This window comes from Carcharhinus amblyrhynchos, unplaced genomic scaffold (assembly GCF_965287045.1).
Source record: "Carcharhinus amblyrhynchos unplaced genomic scaffold, sCarAmb.v2.hapA scaffold_47, whole genome shotgun sequence".
In the NCBI taxonomy this organism is placed as follows: domain Eukaryota; kingdom Metazoa; phylum Chordata; class Chondrichthyes; order Carcharhiniformes; family Carcharhinidae; genus Carcharhinus; species Carcharhinus amblyrhynchos.
This window is the reverse complement of record NW_027649788.1, coordinates 2530642-2555238: the sequence shown is the minus strand read 5'-3', so window position 1 is coordinate 2555238 and position 24597 is coordinate 2530642. Positions and strand designations below refer to the sequence as shown.

General features: G+C 44.5%; 1 pseudogene; it reads right to left on the bottom strand.

Annotated features, from left to right (window-relative positions):
• Positions 1-15357: 15357 nt before the first annotated feature.
• On the bottom strand, positions 15358-15742 carry LOC145337384 (large ribosomal subunit protein eL42-like; annotated as a pseudogene).
• Positions 15743-24597: the final 8855 nt, after the last annotated feature.

Below are 24597 nucleotides of genomic sequence, written 5' to 3'. Positions count from 1 at the left end.
CAACCAGGGAAAATATTAACCTGTCGGGGAAAACATTAACCAGTGGGACTTAGGCTCTGGCTGGATGGGCAAAACATTAACCAACCACGGGGAAAGCATTAACCAGTTGGACCTTGTCCCTGGACAACCGAGGGGAGAACATTAACCAGTTGGACATAGTCCCTGGAGAAGCAGGGGCACAGCAGCAACCAAACGTGGGGAAAACGTCTGTTGTGGGTACGGTTTCGTTAAGGGGAAGTTGTGTCTGACAAATTTACTGGAGTTCTATGAGGATGTGTCTAGGGCAGTGGATAGAGGAGAGCCGGTGGATGTGGTCTTTCTTGATTTTCAGAAGGCGTTTGACAAGGTACCTCACAAGAGGTTATTGCAGAAGGTAAGGGGGCATGGAGTTGGGGGTAGGGTGTTAGCGTGGATAGAGGATTGGTTGTCAAATAGGAGGCAGAGAGTGGGGGTCAATGGGTGCTATTCGGATTGGCGGTTGGTGACTAGTGGAGTGCCCCAGGGGTCAGTGCTGGGGCCTCAGCTATTTACCATTTATATAGATGATCTGGAGGAGGGAACCGAGTGTATGGTGTCGAAATTTGCTGATGACACCAAGATTGGGGGAACGGCAAATTGTGCGGAGGGTGTGGAGAGTCTGCAGAAGGATCTAGATAGGCTGGGCGAATGGGCCAGGAACTGGCAAATGGAATTTAATGTTGGCAAGTGCGAGGTGGTCCACTTTGGCAGGAATAAAGGTTGGAAGGACTATTACTTACAGGGCGAAAAACTGCAGCAGGCGACGGTGCAGAGGGACCTCGGGGTCCTTGTGCATGAGTCGCAAAAACCCAGCCTGCAGGTGCAGCAGGTGGTCAGGAAGGCTAATGGGATGCTGGCCTTCATAGAGAGGGGGATTGAATATAAAAGTAGGGAGGTCTTGCTGCGGCTGTATAGGGCACTGGTGAGGCCGCAGCTGGAGCACTGTGTGCAGTTTTGGTCGCCGTACTTACGCAAGGATATTTTAGCCTTGGAGGGAGTGCAGAGGAGGTTTACTAGGCTGATATCGGAGTTGAGGGGGTTGAGCTATGAGGAGAGGCTGAATAAACTAGGCTTGTACTCATTAGAGTTTAGAAGAATGAGGGGAGATCTCATTGAGAAGTATAAGATGATGAATGGGATGGATAGGATAGAGGTGGAGAGGCTCTTCCCACTCAGAAAGGACAGTAGGACTAGGGGGCACAGCCTCAAGATAATGGGGGGGTGGGTTAGAACGGAGTTGAGGAGGAACTTCTTCACTCAAAGGGTGGTGAATCTCTGGAATTCTCTGCCCGTTGAGGTGGTGGAGGCTGCCTCGCTAAATATTTTTAAGACGTGGGTTGATGGGTTTTTGATAAGCGAGGGGATTAAGGGTTATGGGGAGAGGGCGGGAATGTGGAACTGAGACACGACAGATCAGCCATGATCTTATTGAATGGCGGGGCAGGCTCGAAGGGCTGGATGGCCTACTCCTGCTCCTATTTCTTATGTTCTTAAGTTCTCAAAACATTAACCAGTAGGGCAAAACATTAACCAGTCAGGGAAAACATTAACCAGTCGGGCAAAACATTAACCAACTGGGGAAAACATTAACCAGTGGGACTTAGGCTCTGCCTGGATGGGCAAAACATTAAGCAACGGTGGGGAAAGCATGAACCAACCGCGGGGAAAACATTAACCAGTGGGACTTAGTCCCTGGAGATGCAGAAGGGAAAACCTTAACCAGTCGGACATAGTCCCTGGAGGAGCTTGGGGAGAACATGAACCAGTCAGACAGAGCCCCTGGAGAAGCTTGGGGAAAACATCAACCAGTTGGACATAGTCCCTGGAGAAGCAGGGGCACAACATTAACCAACTGTGGGGAAAGCATTAACCAACTGGGGAAAACATTAATCAGTTGGGCAAAACATTCACCAGTCGGACCTCGTCCCTGGAGAACCAAGGGGAAAACATTAACCAGTTGCACAAACCCCCTGGAGATGCAGGGACAAAACATTAACCAACGGTGGGCAAAACATTAACCAGTTGCGGAAAACATTAACCAACCGGGGAAAACATTAACCAGTGGGACTTTGGGTCTGGCTGGATGGGCAAGACATGAAACAGCAGTGGGGAAAACATGAACCAACCATGGGGAAATCACTAACCAGTGGGACGTGATCCTTGGAGAACCGAGGGGATAACAGGAAGCAGTTGGACATAGTCCCTGGAGAAGCAGGGGCAGAACATTCACCAACCGGAGGGAAAACGTTAACCAACCGGGGAAAACATTAACCAGTCGGGGAAAACATTAACCAGTCGGTGAAATAGTTAACCAACCGGGGAAAACATTAAGCAGTCGGGGAAAACATTAACCATTGGGACTTCGGCTCTGCCTGGGTGGGCAGAACATGAACCAACCGCGGTGAAAATATTAACGAGTTGGCCTGGGTGCCTGGAGCAGAAGGGAAAGCATTACCCAGTTGGACATGGTGCCTGGAGAAGCAGGGGCACAACATTAACCAACCATGTGGAAAACATTAGCCAGTCAGGCAAAACATTAACCAATGGGACTTGGTGCCTGGAGAAGCGAGGGGAAAACATGAACCAGTTGGACATAGTCCCTGGAGAAGCAGGGGCACAACATTAACCAACCGTGGGGAATACATTAACCAGTAGGGCAAAACATTAACCAGCCGGGGAAAACATTAACCAGTTGGGCAAAACATTAACCAACCGGGGAAAACATTAATCAGTCGGGGAAAACATTAACCAGTGGGACTGAGTCTCTGGCTGGATGGGTAGAACCGTATCCAACCGCGGGGAAAACATTAACCAGTCGGGCATAGTCCCTGGAGAAGCAGGAGCACAACATTAACCAGCCGTGAGGAAAACATGAACCAGTCAGGCAAAACATTGACCAGTCGGGGAAAACGTTAACCAGTCAAAGAACAAAGAACAAAATCAGCCTGGGAAACAGGCCCTTCGGCCCAACGAGCCCACGCTGCCATCTCAACTCCACCTCTCTACCCATGACCCCTATCTAATGTTTTATGGCCATCCAGATTGAGGGAAAACTGATTTAGGGACAATTTATTCCTGCCAATCAGCCTAACACCACATCTTTGGGGTGTGGGAGGAAACCGGAGCACCCGGAGAAAACCCACGCAAGCACGGGGAGAATGCGCAAACTCCCACAGACACCGGCCCAAATCCATGTGTCTGCACAGCAATCAGCGATAGTCACTGAGCTGTCGTCTTGCCCAGAATCTTGTCCAGTTTAGGCACACACAAACGACATGAAGCACTAGGCCAATCTCGAACAACCAAGAGCAGCCCCAGTACGACCCATCGCGTGTATGCCCCTCGTTGGACACGAGGTGGACCGACTTCAAACCTGTGAATGAAAACAGAGAAAAACATTATTATCATACTATACCCATTTACATTTCTAGGGACACCCCAATGCTAATGACCCTTCATTAAAGGTTCTCCTATATCCACCCATCTCCAGCTCAGTCATGTGCCGGTCTAAGTTACTCTTAAAGGACTCTAGCGTGTTTGCTTCCACCACCTTACTTGGCAGAGCATTCCATACCCCCACTACCCTCTGCGTGAAAAACCTCCCTCTAATATCTGTGTTGTACCTCTCCCCCCTCACCTTAAGTCCATGGCCCCTTGTCCTACGTGACTCTATTATAGGAAATAGCTTACCTCTGTTTACTCTATCTATACCCTTCATAATCTTATATACCTCTATTAGATCCCCCCTCAGTCGGCGTCATTCAAGGGAAAAGAGCCCCAATTTCTTCAATCTTTCCTCATACCCCAGTCCTTCCATACCAGGCAACATCCTGGTAAATCTCCTCTGCACTCTCTCCAGAGTCTCCACGTCCTTCTGGTAGTAAGGCAACCAGAACTGTACGCAGTACTCCAAATGCAGCCTAACCAACATTCTATACATCTGCAACATTAGAGTCCAGCTCTTATATTCTATACCCCTTCCTATAAAGGCTAACATACCATAGGCTTTCTTCACCACACTCTCCACTTGCACTGCCACCTTCAAAGACTTGTGCACTTGCACCCCCAGGTCTCGCTGCGACTCTATACTCCTTACAGGCTTACCCTTTTTCATAAAACTTCCCCCTACATTATTCCGGCCAAAATGCATCGCCTCACATTTATCCGGATTAAACTCCATTTGCCATGTATCTGCCCAATCAACCAGCCTATCAATATCCTGCTGTATTGCCAGACACTGCTCCTCACTGCCCGCCAATCCAGCCATCTTGGTGTCATCAGCAAATTTGCTGATCACACCACCTACTCCCTCTTCCAAATCATTTATATACACTACAAAGAGAAGGGGACCCAGTACCGAGCCCTACGGCACCCCACTAGTGACAGACCTCCAGCAAGAAAAAGACCCCTCCACAATTCCTCTCTGACTCCTCTTTGCAAGCCAGTTCTCTACCCATCTAGATACCTGACCACATATCCCATGAGCTTTAATCTTCTGTACCAACCTACCATGAGGGACTTTGTCAAACGCCTTACTGAAATCCATATAGACGACATCAACGGCTCGTCCTTCGTCAACCGTTTTTGTCACCTCCTCAAAGAATTCTACCAGATTCGTAAGGCAAGACTTCCCCTTGACAAAGCCATGCTGTGTATCCTTAATCAGATCGCAATGCTCCAAGTGCGCATACATCCTATCCCTAAGAATCCTCTCCATCAACTTACCTACCACTGACGTTAAGATCACCGGCCTATAGTTACCTGGGTATCCCTCCTACCCTTTTTAAACAACGGTACCACGTTCGCTATCCTCCAGTCCTCTGGGACCTCACCTGTGTCCCAAGAAGAGAGAAAGATTTGCGTCAGAGGCCCAGCAATCTCATCCCTCACCTCTCTAAGCAGCCGAGGATAAATGCAATCAGGCCCCGGAGATTTATCAGTCTTAATGCCCTCTAAAAGCCCTAACACTTCTTCCCTCGTAATCAACAGATCTTTCAATCGGTCTACCGCTCCCTCAATGGCCGTACTAGACATCAAGCCCCTCTCCTTCGTGAATACCAACGCAAAGTATTCATTCAGGATCTCCCCCATTCCCTCTGCCTCTAAGCACAATTCCCCACGTCTGTCCCTGAGAGGACTGATTTTACCCCTAACCACCCTTTTGTGAGACGACCTCAAATATTACCGAGAGCCAGAACAGGTCCCCATCCCACACTGAGCAGAAGTACTGAGAGAGTTACGTCTCTAAGTGGGACACTCTGTTCGATTATACCACCAGTTCCAATCACATATCAAAACCCTAGAGCATGACACAGAGTCAGCCTTACAGAGCCAGACATGGGTTCGGAGGGTGTGGGACTGGGGTCTAAGTGTGGACATTCACCCCTGGATCCGGATAGTCTCGCACATACCGGTTACCATCCAACTCATACTGGCAATATCCTGGGGGGGTCATAATGTGCTATACATCCCACCAGCACAAGAAAAATAAAACTAGGAGGGAACTCATCGGAATGATTGGCAACATGGGACAATGAACATCTCGGGAAGACTTCTCCCGCATACACCTAATTTGACAAACCTGGGGCTCCCCTAAACTGTACGACTGCAGCGTGCAAATGCAGGGAGCACCGGACATAGCATTTGTGAAGGAAATCGGTCTGAGGGAGGAGGAACAAGCCCGCTCCCGACCCACACGGGGGAACTGTTATGGGACAACGAATTTTATGAAATTGGGCTCACAAAATGGAAGCAAACTAAAGCTCCCCTCAGAGCCCCTCCACCAAGAATCACAAAGTAACAGACACCGATCTGTGGGCAAGAGCATGCTTTTAGAATGCAGGTGAGGGCTGGCACATAAGGGAAGCTGGACAGGATGGCACCGACAGGAACTAAATCTCCACCCCGTCAAAATCAGCACCTTTAAAACAGTCAACCAACCCATGGAGACACCTAAAATTAGCATAGTTAAGGAAACATTCCTGGCCCCTCAAAACCTCTTTTGAGATCAATGACACACCTATGGTTCAAACCCCGGAGATTCCAGACTATTAAATAACCAATCAGACAAAACAATTAACACACACCTAAAACAATTTCCTCAACACTTGGAAACATCGAGACAGGATGGCTAAGGTCGAATACTGTAAATAAAGTATTAGCATTTGAATCGCACACTGCCCCGAAGTTCAGGTATAACTATAGCCTGCTGCCAGGGACGGGCAGAGCGCTTTCGGGACAGTCCGATTGGATGTCCTGACTGTGCTTCTCCGTCGACGGAAATGAAAATAAAGCTGTGCCGTTATTGAACTTCACCCTGAGTCCGTCGTGGTCGTTTCGCCCACTCGCGCTAACACCCTCTATTCTTAGCAGTCTCTGGTATGCTTATGTTGCCGTTTCATCTCTTTATTAGAATCATTAAAGATTCAGGTTCTATCATTCCATCTTTCTGGCAAGGCTGTAGACTACAGTCATTTTTTTTCCCATCAATTTTATGTTCCCCACACACATTTCCACTTTTCATGTGTGACACTTCCCTTCCCTTTCCCGAATTCTCCATCTCAATATCAGCAAATAGACATGGATGAATCCTTACTATAAACCGGAATTCCAAATGGACATTGACCGAACTTGCTCTTAGTCTGCTTCTATACAGCCTTTGAATAATGTTCCCTTAACCTGTGTGTTTGTTTGGATGATGCAACGTCTGAGCATCTGACATTGATTTCTCAACCTCAGAAGTTGACTCCCCGCACTATAGTTTGAAAAGATGATGCCGTTATGCTGCATTTCCCAGAATACTGTCTTCATCCCTTGCCCTCCAGAAAGGAATCTAGCATTTCACTCATTCCTTCCTTCAAACCTCAACTCCACCACATGCAACACATCTGATGCTCCAATCTCAAAATGTTCAACTTTACTCACCAACCACAGATTATTTTTGGTAAAAGCTGAGGATCGACCTGATAGATGTTTACACAATTATGAGACCAGTCGGCAGAATGCCTTGTCAGAGAGTTTTTTTATGTCAGGGTATAAATGCCAATTGCTACAGGACATATTTTTTATGTCAAAACGGGGAAACTTTAAAAGAGATGAGAGAGGCAAGATTTTTCTTAACAGAGAGGGTGGTAAGTACCTGTATTTCACTGACGGAGGGGATGACAGAAGCAGATACAATAGCAATGGTTAAAAAAAATCTCGACAGATAGATCCATGAATAAACAGGGAATAGGGGGATACAGGCTGCGTAGATGCAAAACAAAATCATTAGTTTAGAAAAGCATCATATCTCGGAACAGACTTGACCGGACAAATGACATTTTTTTTCGGGTCTCTCCCTGTTCCTCTTCAATTTCAAAACAATAGAGAGTCTTCAATCACACCCAGTATAGGATTATTTGCAGACGTCCACTGAACTCCAGCCAACACAACCCTCCTCTCCTTCCTTCCCATGAACATGCAGGACATAGAACACGTGTCCTTTTAACTAAGGTTATGAGGTCATCGGGCCCAGAAACAAGGGACCATTTGGCCTGGGTATCATATTTTACGATGAGATAATATAGTTGCTGATACGACAGAGAGGGCCGCGTGGTGGCACAGGGATTAGCACAGCAGTCTCCCCGCGTGAGGACCTGGATTTAGTTGCTGTCGTGGGTGACTGACTGTGTGGAGCGAGACATTCTCTCCGTGTTTGCATGTTTTTCCTCTGGGTGTGTTTGGTCTCCTCCCAAAAGCCAACGATGTGCAGGTTCAGTCGATTGTCCATGCTAAATTGTCCCTTATTTTCTCAAGGAGACCAGGTTAGATTGATTAGCCATGGGGAAGCATGGTTGGTGTGCCGAGGTAAAATTCTCTGTTAGAAAATCTTTGCAGACTTAATGGGCCGAATTCCCATGATCTGCACCGTGTGCCTCTATGTTTCTATGACTTTGTCATTCGTGTACCAGGACATCCTTGCCCCTCTATATCGCAACATTCTGCAGTGGCTTTCAATATGAAATATGCTCTGCTTTTGTATTCTTCCGAACCATGTGGCAACCTCAATTTTCCCACACTGTGTATAACATGTCCAAGTTTTACCTCTTCATTTAATCTACACGGGAACTTTGTGTCTCCCCATAACGATGTACTTTTCTACCTGTCTTGGAATTTTCAGAAGAGTTGACTGTATTGAATTAATTCATATTGATTGCAAGTCAGTGATCCACAAGGATTAATCTCTGTGAATTCAATACTTACTTTATACTAACCTTAAAATGAACTGTTTATCCCAATTCTGTGATTCCTGTTTGTGAATAATCCGATATCCAGGCTAATCTATTAACACGAAGACCTTCAACCTTTTATGTGGCACATTAACGAATTCTTGTTTGTTTCGTTGTCCAAATGCATTACTTCACTTGATGCCCATGACCGAATCTTTCTGCTAAATCCTCAGAGCAGTCCAGTAAATCCTTAAAACATAATTTTCTTTCGTGAAACCATATTTCCTAATCTGGATGGTGTTCTGATTTTCTAAATTTCCTGCTGCTCTTTCCTTTAATGAATTCAGGCATTTGCCCAATGACAGATATGAGGCCAATTGTAGAGGAATTTTCTGTTTTTTGTCTCCCTCATTTCATGGACAGACATGTGACGGTGCCATTTTCCAAAACATTGAATTTTTCAGAATCGTGATTCTGAAATAAATAATATGGACTGTATCTCTGCACCCTCTCGACTGCAGGCCTCAGATGCATGAAACTTGGATTATTTGGCCCGAGTACATTTCAGGCCCTTTTCTCTCCTTTTCAATTTCCACCGTCCATTTCCCCCAGTGCGCTGTCCATGTCACCCGATGGTATGAAATACAAAGATCAACACATTTATGAGGAATTTACACGTTAGTAAGAGGCTTGACTGATAGTTATATTTTGAGATTTCATTTATTTGATTACACGTGAGTGTTAATACTACTGTAAAGGGCAGAAGTGGGCAAGAGTTTCCAGAGTTTGTTCAGGATAAGTTTACGGCAAGAACCGTATCATCTAAAGAGAAAGGAAACATTCCTGGATGAGGTGAGCCGAGCTGAGTATACGGAAAATGTGAAAGATAGCAATGTTGTATCATTAGGTTGATGTTGATAATTCGGGAGGACAAGGGATGATTTCAATCATGATTAGTGAACTCTAATGATAGAATGAGAAGACATTTGGCGCAGAACACCTGCAATGCAAGTTCGGTGGGAGATATTGTCTGAATAACTGCTGGCGTTAAGAGGGAGATTTTCTTTGCGAATTTCACTAATCCTGTCAAGATGCATATTTAAATCACCCGTGATTCCTGCTGCACTTTTCTCAGGAGCATTCTTTTTTTTTTATTGTTATATACTGTACCCTACTTTGGAATTAAAGCTCGGGGCCCTCAACTTACTCTGACCAGAATGTTCTTTCTTTTTTTATTTCCATCCTGATACAACCAAAATTTTTGTCTTTAATGCCAATATAATTTCTTCATAGAGCTTTGACATTATATTTAACCAGTAAAGCAACCCCAGCTCGTGTTCTACCATCTATATTCTTTTAGAATACTGAGTAGCTTTGGACATTCAACTCCCAGTCCTTGCACTCCTGACATGAGATCAAGGCATGGGAGTCATGGTGGTTGGAGGGTAATGATATCACTTTCGTTTGCTTTTAAATATAGTCTACAATTATGAATAAGCATTGCATATAATGACGGTTGCTTCGTAAATGAAAAAAAAAATTGATTCAATTTAGTCTCAGCATCTCGTGTATTCAATCCACAGGGAATTTATCCCGTTCTCCTAATGTGTGTGTTCTAATATAAAGATAGCAATTTTTAGAACACTTTTGCAACAGCTGTATCTCCATGGAGATCGAGGGAATGCATAAAGGTGAATGCACAGGGACGTGTCACTACAGATTTTAATTCAGAGGAATAACTTGCTCAGCAAAGGAAGAGGGCCATTCCACGCAGAAAATGCATCTACCTATTGATTTGGTCAGGAAAATATTCTATCTGTTGCTTGCCTTAGTTGGTGTTCCTGGTACGTAGCTAAAACACATTATATAGTGTAACTATGCATAAGCTTGTTTCTGCTTTCAATCTGTTTCTTGTCATGTTGCATTGCATGGAAGTGACAAAATTAGTTGGATTCTAATGGAATAAATAATAAATTATGTATTATATAAATAAATAAATTTATTTATTATAAATAAATTAAATAAATAATAATAAATACATAATAATAAATAATAACTTTCCTGAATTATTCTTGTAGTCATGTTGTGTTGGAAGAACTATTTCCATCTCACCCATGACTTTCAGTTGTTGGATTCAGTGGAATATTGTTTCTGTTGATCCAAACATCGAAGTAGGGGGAAAAAATCATCAGGAACATGAATTTCCAAGGTGACGAGTTGGCAAAAGTTATACTGAATATGATGACCAATTAGAATGTGGCATCTGACTTCAGTAATGAGAAAAAAATAATGTTTATCATGTTAAAATAATCTTGTGTTTGGGGTGGTAACTGGAGGGCAGATAAAGACTTGTCAATGGACAATATAATTCAATCTGGGAAGAAACTTCACTCATACTAAGGAAAGTCAATGACCGAATTGTCTTGTAACGATTGATCTTCTTCCCCAAGTGTGGTCCTGATAATCATTAGGTCCTGGGCGCAGTGTTTTTAAGAGGTTATCTCGACAAATGTCATGAAATAAACATTAATATCTCTGACCATGTAATACTCAAGTTTCGGATGTTAAAACATGGAAACTCGCCCCAACTGATTTACTTCAATCTTTATTTTGTCCTCAGTCTATCTTTATTACAGCTGGTCTAATCTCCATTCCTTCCTCGCCGTGGTTCAAACTCACTCCGTGAACATTTTTTCACATTTCATAAACATTTGAAATACACTCCGTCCATGTATGTGTACAATACTTGAGAAGGATGTGAAGGCTTTGGAAAGTGTATAGAGGAAATTCAGAAGCCTGATTCCAAGCCAAACGAACTGTAGCAGTTTTGATGGATTGGAGAGAGTGGTCTATCATCTGCGGAGGAAATAAGGCTGAGGTGCCACTTGATCTGGTTGTTCAAGATGCCGAGGGACACAGATAGAACAAAATAATGAGAAATTGCTCCCAAATGAGAGAGCAGCAAAAACTAGAGAAGAGATGCAACATAATGGGCACAAAGTTTGAAAAAGAATGTGAGTTTATTTTCACTCAGACTGTTGCTGGAATCTGGATTGAATTTCCATGAAACAAATGATAGAGGAATATCCTTTCAAGGCATGGAAGGTGGAATCGGACACACCAAAGTGACACAGCAAAATGGCGAGTGGTGGCATGCAGATTATTAGAAGGAAATAACGGGAGGTCTGTTTGTCTGTCTGTCTGTCTCTCTAACGTCCATCTATCCATCCATCACATGTCTGTCTGTCCGTCCGTCTGGCGACCCACCCACCCGTCTGTCTGGTTATCTATTTATCTATCCATCTGTCTGTCAACCTGACTGTCTGACAGTCTTCCTGCCTGTATGCCAGTCTGTTTGCCTACCTTTTTGTTGATCTATCTCTCTAAACATTCCTCTACCTATCTGTCTGTCTCTCTATAAATCTGCAATTATTTTTTCCCTCTCCTTCCCTCTCTCTCTTTGTTTCCAGATCACGCTGTTGTAGATCAAAACCAAAAAAAAGTCAAAACTCACACATGCTTAAGTCCCTCAACACCGTTAAAACAATTGTCATCGAATAAAACCACTGAGGAACATACTGAACTTAAATGGAGAATAAGTAATCAGAAAATAAGAACATAAGAAATAGGAGCAGGAGTAGGCCATCCAGCCCTTCGAGCCTGCCCCGCCATTCAATAAGATCATGGCTGATCAGAAGTGGATCGGTTCCACTTGCCCGCTTTCTCCCCATCACCCTCAATTCCCTTGTCTATCAAAAACCTATCTACCCGTGACTTAAATATGTTTAGCGAGGTAGCCTCCACCACTTCAACGGGTAGAGAATTCCAGAGATTCACCACCATTTGAGTGAAGACGTTCCTCCTCAACTCCGATCTAAACTGCCTCCCCGCCCCGCCCTTTTCTTGAGGCTGTGCCCTCTAGTCCTGCTGTCCTTTCTAAGCGTCAGGAATATCTCTACCTCTACCCTATCCATCCCTTTCATTATTTTCTACGTCTCTATAAGATCCCCCCTCATCCTTCTAATCTCCAACGAGTACAGACCCAGTCTATTTAGTCGCTCTTCATAGTCCAACCCCCTCATCTCCGGTATCAGCCTAGTGAACCTCCTCTGTACTCCCTCCAAGGCCAAAATATCCTTGCGCAAGTACAGCGACCAAAACTGCACACAGTACTCCAGCTGTGGCCTCACCAGTGCCCTGTACAGTTGCAGCAAGACCCCCCTGCTTTTATATTCTATCCCCCTCGCTATAAAGGCCAGCATCCCATTCGCCTTCTTGATCACCTGCTGCACCTGCAGACTGGGTTTTAGCGACTCATGCACAAGGACCTCCAGGTCCCTCTGCACCATAGCATGCTGCAGCTTTTCACCCTTTAAATAGTAATCCCTCCTACTATTATTTCTGCCAAAGTGGATAACCTCACACTTGCTTACATTGTACTCCATCTGCCATGTCCTCGCCCACTCGCTCAGCCTATCCAGATCCCTCTGCAGACTTTCCACACCCTCCACGCAATTTGCTTTTCCACTCATCTTCGTGTCACCAGCAAATATCGTCACCCTAAACTCAGCCCCCTCCTCCAGATCATCTATATAAATGGTAAATAGCTGAGGCCCCAGCACCGATCCCTGCGGCACTCCACAAGTCACCAACCGCCAATCAGAATAGCACCCATCGATACCAACTCTCTGCCTCCTATTGGACAACCAATCCTCTATCCACGCTAACACCTTACAACCAACTCCGTGCACCCGAACCTTCTGTAGCAACCTTTTATGAGGCACCTTATCAAACACCTTCTAAAAATCTAAAAACACATCCACCGGTTCCCCTCTGTCTACCACACGAGTCACATCCTCATAGAAATCCAAGAAATTTGTCAAACACGACTTCCCCTTAACGAATCCGTGCTGCATAATTTGTAATATTTTGTCCTCCTGAACAACTCCTGCTTCTCTTCTCTCTCGCCCTTTTTTGCTATGAGATTTCGATGGTACGTAACACTTGACCATCCACATAGCTGCAGTTCCGCTGGAAATAGCCCAGTTGTCGTTTGTAGCGTGAAACAATACTGGAATAAAAATCTTCAGATCTTTGTACTCAACGAATCATCTTCCACTTTTTTTTCAATCCCTACTTCAGAGCTCCGTCAAACCATTTGAAACCACATGAAATGGTGCAGTACGGAAATAGTATATGCCATTGTTTTGCATAAATTCTTGAAGAAAAAACATTGTGTACATAGTTCCATTATCCAAAACAGAAGAATCATGTGCACCATGAGTTGCAAATATTTGGTGTAGATTTTCACTTTAACAAGAGCTGTTACATTAATCATGAATTCTGCTCCCAAACAGGGTCGAAACGGCCATCCATGATCCCCACAGTATGCATCAATCCTGCATACATAACTCATCCTCGATGATAGTTGCCTATCTTTGCAACACAAATGGATTAACTTTTGACAGAGCAGAGTCTCTGTCCCTCAACTGCTGAATCTGTTTTGGAGATTGGAAAATGTTTCCAGTAAAAAGAGATACCATGGGAAGACACAATGCCTTGAATGGCAAATCCAAGAAAGGGAGATGACTCAACACATTCACAGTCTCGTTGTTTTCCCCTGTTCTGTGCACAATATGGTCCTGATTAGCTGGCAATGGGAAGAGTGTATTTGGACACACAGAAAAGATTTCCCAATGACTTGTGGTCTGTTTATAGGGTGAACAAATGACGATAGAGGTTCAAATAGAATCTTTCGACCGCAAAACGACAGTCAGATCTCTTTTTGCCCTCGTGTGAATATTCCATATCAGCCTTTTTTTTCTGAAACCAATGGCCTTTCGGACCCGCCCTCCATTAAATGAAAATAAATCTGCCCGACACAGTAGCGCAATTCATCACACCACGGGATACGTTCCCCTGTCTGATTCAAAATGTACTCGCAGATACGTCGATTTTAATAAGTTATTCAGATTCTTGGACTCTTTTCGCTCTGCACACATTCTATAATTGCACAATTCTAGGATAATGGAATGTGAGATCGGAAACTCATTTTAAAAATCTCCTGAGTCCCCTGAGGAAACATTGCAAGACATATATTATCCTTGCATTTCCACTGAACTCAAACAGTTTGATTTTAAATCACCCTCTATTCTTAGCAGTCTCTGGTCTGCTTACGTCGCCGTTTCATCTCTTTATTAGAAACATTAAAAATTCAGTTTCTATCATTCCATCTTTCTAGCAAGGCTGTACATTTCGGTCAGTTTTTTTAAATGACATTGATGTCCCCCACTCACATTTGCACTTTTCACGTAAGAGACTTCCCTTTCCTGAATTCTCCATCTCAATATCAGCGAATAGACACGGATGAATACTTACTATAAACCAGAATTCCAAATGGACATTGACCGAACTTCCTCTTAGTCTGCTTCTATACAGCCTTTGAATAATGTTCCCTTAACCTGTGTGTTTGTTTGGATGATGCAACGTCTGAGCTTCTGACATTGATTTCTCAACCTCAGAAGTTGACTCCCCGCACTATAGTTTGAAAAGATGACGCCGTTATGCTGCATTTCCCAGAATACTGTCTTCATCCCTTGCCCTCCAGAAAGGAATCTAGCATTTCACTCATTCCTTCCTTCAAACCTCAACTCCACCACATGCAACACATCTGATGCTCCAATCTCAAAATGTTCAACTTTACTCACCAACCACAGATTATTTTTGGTAAAAGCTGAGGATCGACCTGATAGATGTTTACACAATTATGAGACCAATCGGCAGAATGTCTTGTCAGAGTCTTTTTATCTCAGGGTATAAATGTCAATTGCTGCAGGACTTATTTTAATGTCATAACGGGGAAAGTTTAAACGAGATGAGAGAGGCAAGATTTTTCTTCACAGAGAGGGTGGTAAGTACCTGTATTTCACTGACGGAGGGGATGACAGAAGCAGATGTAATAGCAATGTTTACAAAAACATCTTGACAGATAGATACATGAATAAACAGGGAATAGGGGGATACAGGCTGCGTAGATGCAAAAGAAAATCATTAGTTTAGAAAAGTATCATTTGTCGGCACAGGCTTGACCGGACAAACGACATTTCCTTTCCGGGCCTCTCCCTGTGTGTTTTTTTTTAACTTTTGAGATGTTTTATTGTGAATTGGTTCTCCAACAAACAAAGAATGCAGCTTAGAACTGGATGACTTGGCCCTTCCTCTGCTTATCTCCTCCCAGCTCAAAGTGCTTGCATCTCTTCATGGCCAGCATTCTCTCTGACCCACAGTTGGGCTCCACACACTCCAATCTCAGCACAATCTTCTTTGTGGTCTGAGCCTTTTCCCCAAATATAGGTTTTGTCAGTCCACCATAACCTCTCTGCTTTCTGTCATAACATCTCTTACCCTGTGTGTATTAGGAATCCTTTCCCTTCTTGTACTGGGTAACCTTGTGGGGCTGGTGCCTCCGATTTTTTTTTGCAATATGTCCTCCGGGTCTTTGGTACGTTGACCATTTTCCCAAACCTGGCGGTGAGCGGAAAAAAAGCTCAGGCCTCTCCCTGTTCCTCTTCAATTTCAAAACAATAGAGAGTCTTCAATCACACCCAGGATAGGATTATTTGCAGACATCCACCGAACTCCAGCCAACACAACCCTCTTCCCCTTCCTTCCTATGAACATGCAGGACATAGAACACGTGTCCTTTTAACTAAGGTTATGAGGTCATCGGGCCCAGAAACAAGGGACCATTCGGCCTGGGTATCATGTCTCACGGTGAAATAACACAGTTGCTGAGGCGACAGACAGGGCCGTGTGGTGGCACAGTTAATAGCACAGCAGTCTCCCCGCGTGAGGTCCTGGATTTAGTTGCTGTCGTGGGTGACTGTGTAGAGCTTGACATTCTCTCCGTGTTTGCATGTTTTTCCTCTGGGTGCTTAGAACAAAAACAAAACAAAGAACAACCCAACACGGGAAACAGGCCCTCCGGCCCAACGAGCCCTCGCCGCCATCGGAACAAAGCATTTTCCGACACCTACCTTGACCCGTGTGTATGCGTATGGTACCCCTATTGGAACCAGATTCAGGGGAGAATAGTTTAGGGACAATTTGTTACACCAATCAGCCTAACAGCACATCTTTGGGGTGTGGGAGGAAACCGGAGCGCCCGGAGGAAACCCACACAACCACAGGGAGAATGTGCAAACTCCCACAGACACTGGCTCAAATCCATGTATCTGCACAGCTAGCAGTGATAGTCACTGAGCTGTTGTGGTGCCCATCTGCTGGTCCAGTTTTAAGCACACACAACGATGTGAAGTACTAGGCCACTCTCGAAACATCCAAGAGCAGCCTACGCACGACCCACCGTGTGCATGCCCCTCGTTAGACAACAAGGTGGACCGACACACCTGCGGATTAAAAGAGACAAAACAGTAACATGCAGCATTAGATTTCCAGTATCGTCCCGAGGCTCTGACCCTTTTTAAAACCGTCTCCTATAACCCTCCATCCCTGTTTCACTCATGTGTCTATCTAAGGAAACCTTAAACAAGTCCAGCATGCCTGCCTCCACCACCTTACTTGGTAGTGCATTCCATACCCCCATGACCCTCTGTGTGATAAACCTCCCTCTAGTATCCAAATTATACCTCTCACCCTTAGCTTGTAACCCCTCGTGATATTTGCCTCCAATCTTGGAAAAAGCCTGCCACTGTTGACTCTATCGATACCCTTCATTATTTTATACACCTCTATCAGATCCCCCCATAATCTCCGTCTTTCTAAGGAGAAGAGCCCCAGTTTATCCAATCTTTCCACATAACCCAGTCCTTCCATACCAGGCAGCATCCTGGTAAACCTCCTCTGCACTCTCTCCAGGGTCTCCACGTCCTTCCGGCAGTAAGGTGACCAGAACTGGACGCAGTACTCCAAATGCGGTTTAACCAACATTCTGTACAACTGAAGCATTAGACGCCAGCTCTTATACTCTATACCCTTTCCTATGAAGGCTAGCATTCCGTAAGCTTTCTGCCCAACCTTCTCCACCTGGGTTGCCACCTTCAGAGACTTGTGCACTTGCACTCCCAGGTCCCTCTGCATTTCTATACTCTTAATTGGTCTACCTTTTATCATGTAACTCCTCCCTGCATTATTCCTTCCAAAATGCATCACCTCACAGTTGTCAGGATTAAATCCCGTCTGCCATCTATCTGCTCAATATACCAGCCTATCTATATCCTGCTGTGTCACCTGACAATCCTCCTCGCTATCTGCCAATCCTGCCATTTTGGTGTCATCTACAAACTTGCTGATCACACCACGTACGCCCTCTTCCAAGTCGTTTATATATATTACGAAGAGAGGAGATCCCAGTACTGATCCCTGCGGCACACCACTGGTCACTGGCCTCCAGCTAGAAAAGGACCCTTCCACTACTACCCTCTGTCTCCTGTTGCGTAGCCAGTTTTCAATCCATCTAGATACCTGTCCCTGTATCCCATGTGCCTTAACCTTTTCTACCAGCCTACCGTGAGGGACTTTGTCAAATGTCTTACTGAAATCCATATAGATGACACCAACAGCTCGTCCATCGTCAACCGTTTTTGTCACCTCCTCAAAAAATTCTACCAGCTTCGTAAGGTGAGACCTCCCCTGAACAAAGCCATGCTGCGTATCCCTAATCAGATCGCAACGCTCCAAATGCTTATACATCCTATCCCTAAGAATTTTTTCCAATAATTTTCCTACCACCAATGTCAAACTCACTGGCCTACGATTACCAGGGTTATCCCTACTGCCCTTTTTAAACAGCGGTACAACATGAGCTATCCTCCAGTCCTCTGGGACCTCACCTGTGTCTAAAGAAGACACAAAGATTTGCGTCAGAGGCTCAGCAATTTCATCTCTCACCTCCCTCAGCAGCCTGGGATAAATGCCATCAGGCCCCGGAGTTTTATCAGTTTTTATGCTACCTAAAAACCCTAACACTTCCTCCCTCGTAATGGATATTTCCTTCAACTGGTCTACAGCTCCCTCCAAGACATTACAAGACACCAAGCCCGTCTCCTTTGAGAATTCTGACGCAAAGCATTCATTCAGGATCTCCCCCATTCCCTCAGACTCAATGCATAGTTCCCCTCCTTTGTCCCTAAGAGGACCAATTTTCCCTCGAACCACCCTCTTGTTCCTAATATAAGAGTAAAATGCCTTTGGATTTCCCTAAATCCTATCAGCCAAAGCCATTTCATGCCCCCTTTTCCCCCTTCTAACTCCCCTTTTGGTCTCCTCTCAAAAGCCAACGATGTGCACGTTCAGTCGATTGTCCATGCTAAATTGTCCCTTACTTTCTCAAGGTGACCAGATTAGATTGATTAGCCATGAGAAAGCATGGTTGGTGTGCCGAGGTAAAATTCTCTGTTCGAAAATCTTCATTAATCGAGGGATTGAGTTTAGGAGTCGGGAGGTAATGCTGCAACTTTATAAGACCCTTGTCAGGCCTCACTTGGAGTACTGTGCGCAGTTCTGGTCGCCTCACTACAGGAAAGCTATTGAAAGGGTACAGAGGAGATGTACAAGGATGTTGCCTGGATTGGGAGGCATGCCTTATGAAGATAGGTTGAGGGAGCTGGGACTCTTCTCCCTGGAGAGACGAAGGTTGAGAGGCGACCTGATACAGGTTTATAAAATGTTGAGAGGAATAGATAGGGTGAATTCTCAGAGGCTATTTCCCCGGGTTGAAATGGTCGCTACGAGAGGACACAGATTTAAGGTGCGGGGAGGCAAGTACAGAAGTGATGTTAAGGGTAAGTTTTTCACTCAGAGGGTGGTGAGTGAATGGAATCGGCTGCCGTCAGTGGTGGTGGAGGCGAACTCGCTGGGGTCTTTTAAAAGACTTCTGGATGAGTATATGGGATTTAGTGGGATTGGGGGTTGTAGATAGGTCTATGGATTGGTAGGTGTTGATGTGATCGGCGCAACTCGTGGGCCGAAGGGCCTGTTTGTGCTGTAGTGTTCTATGTTCTAAACCAATATACTCAACATCGTTTGGCATTAACTGACAGCATCACACCAGTTCCATCCTTCCTGGATTACACACTATATGATCTCACTGGTTCAATCCACCACAGGTTACATGCAGTCTGATCTCACTGGCTCCATCCACACCAGTTTACATACTGTATGATCTCACTGGCTCCATCCTCCCAGGATTACACAGTCTAGATCATTGGCTCAATTCGACCTGGGCCATACACTGTTTGATATCACAGACTCTATCCTCCTCAGGATAATGCAATGTCTGGCTCCAAATTCCCTGGGTTACATACTATCTAATCTTACTGGCTCTATCCACACTGGTTTACACACTGACTACTTCAATCCTCCAGGGACCTGCTCTTGGGAAAGGAGGTTCATTGGACTTTTGGCCTTGTTCTGTCTCCAAAAATAAGAACATCCATTTATGATTAACCGTGGATTGCAGGTTGAACTATTTAAACTGAACTGCAATGAACGGTTACGTTTTCGGCTGCACTGCCATGATTCTGTTGAAAACTGGTTTAATTGTTATTTTCAAATTGTATAATAAAGGAAAGGAAATAACTGTGCCATGACGAAAGGGAGCGGGAATGGAAATATCAGCATTGCTGTCTGAGAAAGCCAGCACAGATTTGATTAGCTGAGTGGCCGCTTATTATTTTCCACCTGGAAACATTCCAATATTGGAAATTTGGAAAATTGGAAAATATTGCCTAACTAATACAGCGAAACTATAATGGATCTGTTCGAAAAACTAAAAATTATAATAGTGCTCACAATTTTCTAGCTCCCTAAGGTACGCTGTTTTTTCTGATTCTGAGAAAATGGGTAGTGTTATGGATCCGATAGTACCCTGGGTAAAGATCAACTACACATCATCATCATACAGATATCTTTCAATCGAGCAGTGCAATTGTCTTTACTCTGTTCTCTGGTACAAAGCTGAATCTGAATTGCAAGAAGTATTTTGTTTATTTTGAACTGTTTTCACATATTAGTGATATTTTCAGAAAAAAAACATGTTATTCCTGTATGTGGTACCAGGGATATTACATCTGTTTCTCTTCAATTTGATGCTCAGAGGACCCTGTATAGAAATCAAGTCCTGTGGGCAGTTATGGTTGTGTAACCTTAGGTTAGTTTTTAAGTAATCTGATTCTTATCAAAATGCAAAAAAAAATCAGGAGGCAACGATTACCAGTCAAAAGCAAAAATAATGCAGATAATGGAAAACATGAAATAAGAATACAGAATATTGTAAATACTGACAGCAGGTCAGGCAGCATCTGTAAGGAGGGAACAAAATGAATTTTGATGAAAAATCATCAACCTGAAACATTAACTGTTAACTGTCCAAAGAAGCTGCTTCACCTGCTCAACACTTTTTTATTGCAAAGATCAATGTTTATTTGCTGGGTTCAGGCACAATCAGAAACAGTACACTGAGATATCAGAGTTCAGAGAGAGATGCCTTTGAACTTGGATCACTATCTGTTCTCGTCTGTCTTATATTAACTCTGTGATAAAATAATAGTTTTGAACATTGCTTTTTTCGTCTCAGGAGCCAGATTCCTGTGCCTTGAATTTGGATAACTTCCATCATTGGTTATTTTCCAATTGGCAGGAGATCACTGATTATAGTCTCCTTGATTAATCCTTAGTTAATGTTTAGCTGCCTGGGCTGAACTAGAATGTTCGCATCAATGAACTAGTTGAAAAAGTATAGAAATCTAATGGAATTAGAAAATGCTGGAAATATTCAAGTCAGCAATTTGCAACGTCTGCAGCATTTTGCAATTGTGTTCTTTCTTGGTTCCACTTCCTGGAACTGAACTAGAAAATAGGTTATGCGAATAAGGGGCATGTTTTTGTTCCCAGTTTGTTCATTTTCAGTCTGTTAACGTTTCTCCCATTATTATGCAATCTTTTTCTTCACAGCCTGTCACTGGATTCAAATTGGGCAGCATGGTAGCACAGTGGTTAGCACTGCTGCTGCACAGCTCTAGGGACCTGGGTTCGAATCCTGGCTTGGGACACTGTCTGTGTGGAGATTGCACATTCTCCCTGTGTCTGCGTGGGTTTCCTCAGGGTTCTCCAGTTTCCTCCCACAGTCCAAAGATGTACGGGCTAGGTTGGTTGGCCATTCTAAATTGTCCCTTAGTGTCCCCTGTGATGCATAGGTTAGAGAGACTGAGTTCGGAGAGTGTGTAATTCGGGGGCATGGAGCCAGTGAGATCAGATGGTGTGTAACCTGAAGGGTAAATATGTAGGGATATGGGGATAGGCCTGAGTGGGGTTCTGGTTGGTGCTGAATGGCCAGGAACCCTGTGAAGATCGACATTGTTCAATTGAGTTGCATGTTGATCCATTTGATTTGGGCAGCTGGGCAACATCCACTTTTTTTATTATTATTAATTCATGAGATGTAGTGCTTGCTGCCTTAGCCAGCATTTATTGTCCAATTCCATGAGATGGCGGTGGTGATCTTCCTTTTTGAACTGCTGCAGTCCATGTAATATATGTAAACACACTGTGTTGTTTGGGAAACAGTTCCAGGATTCCTCTCTAATGGCAATGAAGGAATGGCAATGTATTTCCCGATCAGTATGTTGAGTGACTTCGAGGAAAATTTCCAGGCGGTGATTTTCCCATGTGTCAACTGCCTTTTTCTTTCTAGATGACAGTGGTTGTGGGTTTGGAATTTGCTACTTCAGAAGGCTTGATTGGTGCGAGGTTTAAAGACTCGTTGACCGTAGGGTGGTCCGGTCTCCTGCGGTCTCCTACCAGTGTCCTCAGCTACCAATGCGCATTGATGATGGAGGGAGTGGATATTTTTTGATGAGATGCCAATCAAATGGGTTACTATGTCGTGGACGGCATAACGTGAGCATTGTTGAAGCTGTACTCATCCTGAAAGAAATGACAGAGTACTCCATCAAATGCCCGATTCCTTGGCTTTCGAAAATCAGGAGATGAGATTTTGCCATCAGTTATTTCTAATCATGGGATCTGAGCATCGTTGGCTGGGCCAGCATTTATTGTTCCTCTCCCATTTCCGTTGAACTGAATGGCTTGTTAGGTTATTTCAGAAGGCATTTTCAGAGACAACAATATTGTTTTTAGTCTGAGGTTACATAAAGGCCAGCCCAGGCAAGGATCATAGATTTACTTGAGTAAAGGACATCAGTGAACCAGATGGGTTTTCACAACAATTGACAACGGTTTCATAGGGTTTGAACACAGGTCTTCAGTTCAACAGCCTGGCCCTATGTCTTTGGATTATTGCACTGATGACAATATGACTGTATACTACCTCCCCTCCCATCTGACTTGCTGTTGGAGCAATCGTATGCATATGAGTAATCCAGTTCAGTTTCAGGCCAACAGTAAACCCCAGGGTGTCGGTAACGGACAATTCGGCTATGGTAATGCAATTGAATATCAAAGGAGGAATGATCAGATTTTCTCTTATTGGAGATAGTCATTGCCTGACACTTGTGTGGCGCTAACACTACTTGTCATTTCTCAACCCAAAAGTGGATATTGTCTATTTTTTTCTACATTTGAACATGGTCGACTTCAGTATCTGTGGGTTTGCGAATGGTGTTGTGCATTGTTCAATTATTAGTGAATGTCCCCACTTCTGACAGTATTTTGGAAGAATAGCTAAAAGCGGGTAGGCCTCAGAAACACACAGGAGAAACTCCAGCTGTAGTGCCATGGAACGGAGATGGCTGACCTCCAACAATTACATGTGCTCGCAAAAACAGAGGTCCTGAGGGTGTTGGCATGTGATCCCAATGAGGAAGGAACCAGTTTACAGAGGAGTGTTTTGGAGGTTTCCTCTGCAGTCCTGAGGAGGTGATGCTTTTAGCCAAGGGTTCTATCAAGAAATACATCTGGGTGAACAAGTTTGGGGCCTTGATACTGTTGTGACCACCAGGGTGATATCCAATTCCATCTTGGCGCTGGTAGCGTGAAGGTGAAATATATTGTTGACTGCTTTCCTGGGTTCCTATATGTGAAGACATGTCTCGTGACTGGCAGGCAGCTCTTCAATATCTAAGCCTGCATGCTAATGTAGATGATGACATCTGTGTTGATAAATCTACCAGGACCAAGTTGAAAGTGGTAATGTGACGTACAAGTGAAGATGTGTGGGGTAAATCCGAGGTAAATATTCTGTGAAGGATCTGGTTTTGTCACCCAGAAGTACCGTGAAACATCTGGACAGCAATTCAATGGTTGAGGAAAGAAAAAAACTCTTGACTGTGACAAACAGATTTAACCTGCCAGGATGGACAGCAGCGTTCAGTAAAGGAAAGGAATTGTATCCCCAGTTCTTTTGAAAGCCATTTTTCAGCCAATGTGAGTGTTATTAGGAGCTGAGCACCAATTGCTAATTCTTCCTTGTTTAAAGTCTGCTCCATCCACACTGATGAGAACCTTTCACTGGGGTCAAGACAGCACACTGATGAGAAGGACCTTCCTATTGGCTGGGAGCAGGTGATTGATAGCCGCTACAACAAATGGGGAGAGGGTGTAGATTGCAGCCCCGCCCTCTTCATTCTCCAGGCAGCGGCGCGCTCGGGTTGTAACCGCCTGTGCGCGAGACGGACAGCACGGAAGGAACTCCAAGACTCGCGCACTGCGCAGGCCCTTTGTGACTTGTGATCGGGGGAGGGGGGGGTGGGCAGGGGGAAGGAAGAGGAGGGAGGGGGGGGGCCGACGAAGAAGCAGTTCTCCGTATGCGCATGCGCGGGGCTCTTTGAGCGCGTGCAGTTTTACCTCACAAACAACGACGCGCAGTCGCAGAGTTGCTTCTTTCCAGAAGTTTCGGCGGTAGAAAGTCCGGGTGAGAAAGCGATGCAAATATTTATACTCGGTTCTGAGCAGGGAGGATTTTCAGCTTTTTTAATCGTGTTTAAGAAGCGGCCTGGTTCCTGGACCAATTCTGGGGAGAAAATGGCGAATTCCGACTTTCCCAGAAAGCAAAGAGAGTGAAGATGGAGATAGAGAAATCAGAGAGAGTAATCCCAGGGAGATAGAGATAGTGAAATCAGAGAGTGTAATCCCAGGGAGACAGAGATAGTGAAATCAGAGAGAGTAATCCCAGGGAGATAGAGATAGTGAAATCAGAGAGTGTAATCCCAGGGAGATAGAGATAGTGAGATCAGAGAGAGTAATCCCAGGGAGATAGAGATAGTGAAATCAGAGAGAGTAATCCCAGGGAGATAGAGATAGTGAAATCAGAGAGAGTAATCCCAGGGAGATAGAGATAGTGAAATCAGAGAGAGTAATCCCAGGGAGATAGAGATAGTGAAATCAGAGAGAG